This window comes from Chrysemys picta, chromosome 16, assembly GCF_011386835.1.
Source record: "Chrysemys picta bellii isolate R12L10 chromosome 16, ASM1138683v2, whole genome shotgun sequence".
Lineage (NCBI taxonomy): Eukaryota > Metazoa > Chordata > Testudines > Emydidae > Chrysemys > Chrysemys picta.
In genome coordinates, this window is record NC_088806.1 from 8192588 (window position 1) to 8200381 (window position 7794).

At 38.5% G+C, this 7794-nt stretch overlaps 2 long non-coding RNA genes across 3 annotated transcripts; both read right to left on the reverse strand.

Moving 5' to 3' along the window:
* Positions 1 to 375: 375 nt before the first annotated feature.
* Positions 376 to 2209, reverse strand: LOC135975986 (uncharacterized). 2 transcript variants are annotated; one of them, XR_010593217.1, is made up of 4 exons: positions 1916 to 2209; positions 1280 to 1388; positions 805 to 875; positions 376 to 587 (listed from the first exon to the last, which is right to left on the reverse strand). It is a non-coding gene; the product is annotated as an uncharacterized LOC135975986 (long non-coding RNA). The 2 variants fall into 2 exon arrangements; XR_010593216.1 differs by having other exon boundaries at positions 1280 to 2209.
* Positions 2210 to 5888: 3679 nt separating this feature from the next.
* LOC135975999 (uncharacterized) lies at positions 5889 to 7435 on the reverse strand. Its single transcript, XR_010593232.1, has 3 exons — positions 6826 to 7435; positions 6577 to 6648; positions 5889 to 6191 (listed from the first exon to the last, which is right to left on the reverse strand). It is a non-coding gene; the product is annotated as an uncharacterized LOC135975999 (long non-coding RNA).
* Between the last annotated feature and the right edge of the window lie 359 nt (positions 7436 to 7794).

Consider the following 7794-nt stretch of genomic DNA (forward strand, 5'->3'; position numbering starts at 1 on the left):
CTGCTTCCTCTGGAGGGATGGTTGCAAAACGGGAGGGATGGGGTTTGTGGTCAAAAACACTCCCGGTCTGCTTCCTCTGGGGGGGATGGTTGCAAAACGGGAGGGATGGGGTTTGTGGTCAAAAACACTCCTGGTCTGCTTCCTCTGGGGGATGGTTGCAAAACGGGAGGGATGGGATTTGTGGTTGAAAACACTCACTCTTCTTCCTCCTGGCTAATGTGCCAAATTGATCTATTGCATGATTGAGGCATGCTGTTTCACTGTTTTGTGTGTGAATCCGTGAAAAGGGATTTTTTTTTACTTTACTCTTCCAATTTGCATCATATACATGGACACAAATACAGAGAACAATTTTTTAAAGTAAAAAACATTTATTATTATAATCTGGTATATACATGAAAAATGTCTTTTGGTTGCATTATGTTTTGAACAAGAGGCATTTAAACAAATTTTGGGGGGGGTAAAGAAGTGAACTATGCACATTTCTTGCAGTTGTACTCTTTCTTGGCATCAGTCAGGTAGTCTTGATTGGTTCCTTCTGTAATGCAGGGCATATGTGCCCATCTCTTGCAAGAATCACACTGTACCTTTGATAAGTAACAATTAAGAAATGAATTCACAGAGGTTATAATGTTATACATACTTTTCATTCACTCATGCTATTCCTTCTACATGTCAGCATTACCTAACATATGTATGCCTATCAGCATGAAGAAAATGTTTACTGATGTGGATTTTTTACAAGAATCATGATCCTTAGGCAGTTTATGGCATTTATTTATCATATAATTCTATGTTTCTTACCATCGTGCAATCCTCACTTTCCTTTTCACAGTTGACGAGGTTGCAGTATATGCAGTAGTCTTCCACGTTTTCTTAAAAATATATATATCGTTATGAAATGAATACATTATGACCAAAACTGAAAATGCAAATCTTCATTTATTAATGTCAGTATTTTAATCCAGTCAATGGTTTGAACCTATCTTTTCCATTTTTGTGACTCATATTTTCTCAAATTTTTAGTTTACTGCCCCTGTATCTAAAAATGCCAATTTCATTTAGCTGGCCGATCAATAGCAATCATCATTCACCTGATTCAAATTTTTGTGTACTTAAGGATATTATTGGTTCATAGTCACCACTACAGAACCAAACCTGTGAGATATCCCACTTTAAGGGTATTAAGATAACTGTCTGCTATGTGACATAATTCCACTCTTCATGTTATCTTCACATGTGCCTAATGAGACAACAGGACATGGTAGAAAGTAATTACCTGACTCCTTCATTAGAAGAATTGCTATATGTCTTCTAAACGCAATATTAGCCTCTTGTGTTGTTTCTACCATACTTATGTCTTTGTGCTCCAAATATGCTTCTGCAAACTAACAACACTGATATTTAGAATAAACATCATAATTACCAGAGGTGAAAGTGGGCCAGTTCAGCATACTGGTAAGACCCAGCCACTTGTACCGGCCCTTACACGGCTGACGTTACACTTCCGCTGTGGTAGTGCTTTATGCTTTAATGTCGCTGCCCACTTTAGCACCCTCCCCCGCCCCCCTGCATCAGCGGCCCTGCCATAGGGTCCGGCAATGCTGTTGGATGCTCCTGGCAGGGCTGCCAACAGTGGGGGAGCAAAATGTGCCCTGGGTTCCGGCGATTTACAAGGGCCTGGTTCTCCTGGCCACTGCAGCAGCAGCTGTGAGGAAGGGCTGGCTGGTGGAATCTGGCCCCCCAGCACCGCACCTTCCGCTGGAGACCCCATCCCTTCTGGGGGTCAAAGCCCACCCCACACACCTTGGCAAGGACGCTGGTGCAGTGCCCACTGGTAATCTCCGGCATTTACTTTCACCCTGGATAATTACACAAACATAACAAATAATAATGGCAATTTGGTATTCAATACCTTTAAGATGAGTGGTCCGCAGTTGTGGCCATCACTTTGTCTGGGATGATGAACAATTTTACTGTTCCAATCAGATGAGGATTTTCCAGTTAATTGTTTGTTGAAGTTTCTGAAATTTTTAGAGATTACATTAGCAGACTGCATAAATGAGCTTTGCTTTCCCTTTTTTCCCCCTCCGGTTTATGGACATAGATAAAAATCCATTCTCTCTCTTTTTAATTAATTATGGAAATTACTTATTGCTCACATATATACACACTTGCTTTCATATTATTGTCTCACTGTTACACAATGTATCACCTGATTTGCTGTGCCCCATGTTGATAATAACACATTCTAAATCATATAACATGCTACTGTTTCATGTCCACATTCTGTTAAGTCGTTCCCCAGAGTCAAATCACACAAGTTCACTCAAAGTCCATTACTAGGCATATTCACTACAAGTACATGCTGTTTCAATTTTTATTTGTAGCTACTAGGAAGATATTAGTCTCACAATTGTTACATTCCCTTCAAAAAAAATTTCAATGGAACAGTTAATGTCCACTGTAACAGTAAGTATCTAATAAATCACCTCCAATTCCTCAGGCATGTTCTTTCATATCTCATCTCATCACACAAGGGGTCAATTATTAACAATTCTTTTTTTTTCATCGAGGCTATCTGTGAGTTTAAATATATTCACAAATTATATTGGTAATGTGATTATTTCAAACATTTTATAATGATTTATCAAAAATCATTATGCAATTAACATATTCTCATTTGTAATGTCTCAGTAACACAGAAGAGAAAAGCATATTGTGAAATCATTGATCAATTCATTACAGAATGTATTCTTCCAAGTTACACTCAGAACAAAACTTGACAGTAGTATTTTATTTTTAACATTCACATTCCACTTTCATTTGCATGCACTGAACTCACTGAAAACCCGCAACACAGGAAATTATATCACTTCTACCACAGTTGGGTTACAAATCTCTCATTTATTAATAAATTAAATAAATAAATTAATGGAGATATCCCATCTCCTAGAACTGGAAGGGACCTTGAAAGGTCATCAAGTCCAGCCCCCTGCCTTCACTAGCAGGACCAAGTACTGATTTTTCCCCCAGATCCCTAAGTGGCCCCCTCAAGGATTGAACTCTCAACCCTGGGTTTAGCAGGCCAATGCTCAAACCACTGAGCTATCCCTCCCCCCAGGGAGGGATTATAACATTTATTGACCATAATCCACAACTGCAATACAAAACATCTTACCGCAAGAACCCAATGACCTGGTGTGTGGTAAGGAAGCAATAATATGTCATTTTGAAGTAATTCACTCTGTATTTATTAAAAATAAATAATTAGAAATGCAATTATAGTTTCCAGTGAAGCAAACAATGAAATGTACATTATACTATATTTCCCAGTTTCATTACGTGCATTGTTATTAGACTACTCCTCCACATCAAACACACCATTGTATTTGCTGTTTCACACTGTGTTTAACTCAATTAATGAAATTGTGCTTTGCTCATGCTATGTATGAAAGTGTGTTAGCATTTACCTTCACTTTAATTTGTGGAGCTCTGCCTGACAGAATGACAGTAGAAACTACTGATGAGATGGCTTGTACCTGTTGACATTCAACAAAGTTATTAATGCATTAATAATTGTGGCACATGAAGAACATAATGAATTTAATATAGACAGACATGCAAGGGATCCTTAGTGTTACAAATCAGATATGTTTATATAAGAGAGTTCTATTAAAAAAAAAGATTTGTAATCAATTTACTCTGTCTTACTTAATGTAAAAACCAACTAAGCTGTTCGCATATTTGTGTTCAATTAATGGACCCACTGAACTGTACAGCAAAACTAATGTGGCCCTGGATTGTATGTCCGATATGCACCTCCAAATACATTTCAGTAAATGTTTGGCAGCAGTAAATACACAGAAATGTTGCAATTTCAGGTTTATTTTGATATTTCAAGGATATTTGGTCTTGAATATGTTGTGCCACATATTCACGTGACTGTTTACTTACTGAATCAATGTATACTTTCATGTACCATCACAGTAAGTAGCCTACCTTTCCATCTGCTTTCTCGACCACACAGCTCAAATATGCATCAATAACCTACAACACGTGATGAAAGAAAAGGCACAATTTCAATAATATTTGATGAGTCAATCCCATTAACAAATACATGTTTAGTGTTACTTAAATGTACCTCATCACTTAACCAGTTTCTCGGTTTCAGGCAATGAAATGAGGAGCCATACAATTTTATGTTTCTCACTTTGGCCTCCAGTCTCTCTGTGTGTTTGTCAGTCATTACAAATTTGACTAGGAAAAACATATTAACACATATTACATGCATGGTAATACAGTTTCCTTTTTCTGTTTTACTACTGTGAATGCCACCATTTTGTACATGAAAACCTTTAACATAGTTCCATTTATGAAGTATTTTAATCTGTTTAAGAAATGTGCAGTAACCAATTACCTTTCAGAATCCATTGCTTGTTTTCCATGTCCTCCATAAGCACGTCATCAAAAATGTCATCCGCATCACTTGTATCATTCTTTGAAACATCTTGCCCTATATACTCCTCCTCTTCCATTGCTGTGACCTCTATGTTTTTTAATGTGCTGTCGTGAGATACAGTACCAACCACTTTTCTAATTTCTTCTGTGGGTATTTCTGGTTCAGTGTTACCAACTGCAATTTCAGTTCCGAGTTTTCCCTCTGATGTGCTTTCAGCAGCTAATGTTGGTGGCTCTTTGAATGGTTTTAAGTGTGCAATACTGTACATGGTTCCTAACTGTTTCCCTGAGATGGTTTCTAATTTCACTCTCTTACCCTCAACTGTCGTAATTTTGTATGGTCCCCGATAGTTAGATTCCAGTACTGCTCCTTTTCTTGTTCTCTTTCTAGTGTTCAGTAACAGAACAGAGTCACCAACAGCAAAGGTTATTTCCCCATATTTAGAAATCTTTCTTTTAGCATAATTTCTTTGTTCTTTTTCTTGTGCTTTAGAAATGTTACTTAGGGCCAGTGCAATGTCAGCCTCATGTCTCGATTTCCTATTGATGCTGTAGTCTTTGCAGCATTCTTCCTCAAGTGTATCCAGATCTGGGATCTTTGGAAAATTATGGAGAAGGGGTTGTATTTGTAAAATGAAGACACAGTTAATGCCATGTGTACATGAAAGGTGCTGGTAATAACATACACTTACCGTGTAATTCTCTGAGACTTCTGGAAACCGTGGGTCTGCACAAAACATTAGTCGAAATGGTGACATTTTTGTTGATGCGTGTATTTTAGTCCTCAAAGAAAACAAAATGGGGTCAAGTAATTTATCCCAATTACTCCCGTTGTCATCAACCATCTTTCGCAATGCTCTGTAACAAATGAAAATTGATTTGATTAAAAAAAAAAAGGAACGAGTACAGTCTTGGTTGAAACATATCATACTTAATCCAAAAGGTGTAATACATAATGAAAAATACGTTCAAGGCAACACATTGATTTTGAAGATTTTTTTGTGAATTGCATCTTCTAGCATTGGACACTCTACTTGCCATTAGTTCTGTAATATTCCCACCCATTCACTTACCTTTTTATGGATTTATTAGCGTTTTCAACCAATCCATTGGTTTGTGGGTGGTACGGGCTGGTGAAGCTACGTTCTATTCCCATTCTTTCACAAAAATTCGTGTTTAACTGAAAGAAAACAAGTTACACCATAAACTTACATATAGACTTGTGTTAAGGAATGTTCCTTTTCATATTTGCCACTACTTTTATCTGTAATTAGCAACTGGAATAGCCCATGTTTTCATATTTGTTTTGGAAACAAGTAGTTGTGTGTTTCTTTGTTAGATATGAAGACACCAAAAAATATTGTTATAGCAACACTGACGGTGACCATTAGCAGTTTATAAAAAAAAAAAGGTTGGTGATTGTTTGAGATCAATGAGTGACCTGATAGTGAGTTTGACTACATAGTACAAATAACCAGAAAAAAACCAGTCATTACCTTATTATTGAATTCTGAACCCTGATCTGTCAGTATCCGCTCTGGGCATCCACGTCGAACAATCAATTTGTACATGTTCTCTACCACCTCGTATGCTGACTTACTTCTAAGTGGAAAGGCTTCCGGCCATCTTGACAGATAATCTATGACTGTCAGTATATACTGGTATCCATCCTTTGTTACTGGTAATGGTCCTATTAAATCCATTCCCAACAATTCCCAGATCCGAGTGACCTACATACAAGGGTACCAGTTACAGTCATACTACACATGTTTATTACTAAATGTTCTCAATAAACCCATATGTCATAAGCAGAGTACACAGTGTAATATGGTTACAACAGCCATAGAATCAGAATGAAAGCCCACTCTTAAATACAGAAGAGAAAGAAAGAAAACAAACAAACAAAAAGAAGTACAGGAATGGGTTATGGAAAACAATACAAGAGTAAAGCTGAAGACATATCCCCAGCCAGTGCAAAGGCGCATTAGAGGTAATTGCTGCACTATGCTGTGCCACTTGTACGCATTGGACTCGTTTCAAAATCAAAGCCTCATTGTATTGCAGAGATAACAATGGATAATGATAAACAATAATGTGTCCGATTTCAAAATTCACCTTTATGCTTTTCAAGGTGGTATCCATATTTAATTCCTTTCCCTGTTTCTGGCAAGTAAGACATCGTGCAACCTGTTTTTGATGGAAAAATATGATGACATGAACATTTCGTTATGGAAATAGTATCGCAAGGGAACTGAGTTCACATTTGCACACCAAATATACTTTTATATTTCTTTTATACATTTTGAACTTCTATTTCAATTGTAAATAGCATTCTTCAGGATTTAGTTTCATTACTTTACATACCCAATTGGCAATGTCTCTTGTCATCCCTGGCCAATAGTATTTTGATGTCAGCAAATTCCTCGTATTGAATGTTCCTAGATGTCCACCCAATGGACTGTCATGGTAACTTGCAAAGAGTTGTAGGGCTTCTTTCACAGTATGCACAACGACAACCTTTCTTCCTTTTGCTGAATGGAACAATGTCCCCTCTGTTGATCATAGAAGATGGAGCACGGAGGATGATTAAGGTTTATTGGGGCCCTGGGCCAGAGCAATTGTTGGGCCCCTACCCACCCTGTCCGCTGGCTGCACCACATATGGCCCTATCCCTTTAGTCCTCTTCCCCAGGATCTCTGCCATGTTCCACGTCGGCTCCCCAACATTTTGCCTGCCCCACAACTCCTTTGCTCATTTCCCACCCACCCCGCTCTTCCACACAGCACCAGGACTGGAGAAGCTCTGTCCCTGTGTCACGGCCCCAGGGCTGTACCAGGGAGTGAGAGCACCTCCAGTACCAGGGCTGTGGCAGGGGTTTGTATGCTGCGGTTCTTTAGGGGACCAGAAGCGGGGTGCTGTGGATTCTCCTGCCCCACCAGGCACTTCTGCTGGGGTTCGGGCATAGGGGCTTCCCATGCTGCCACGTGGCTTCTGCCAGGGCTGGGGTGGGGGCAACGTGTTGCACTTAAGATATAACCGGTTATTTGCAAAGCCATTCATTAATTATAAGGCATATGCCTATCAAAGACATCTATATACAGTATGGTTCATAATCTCTTGAGTACAAGGATTACATTTCAGTGTATAGTTAGAAATTTTTGCTCATTGAACATACAGTGATTGTTGGTGGTGCTTACAGCAGACGATAACATACTTAAGAAATGAAGCAAAGTCGTGGTTTTTTTTGGTAAAATTTATAGTAATTTCTCATATAACTGCAAAGCACACTGCATTTCTTGCACCACTGTCATAGATATCAAGGGAGATTTTCTG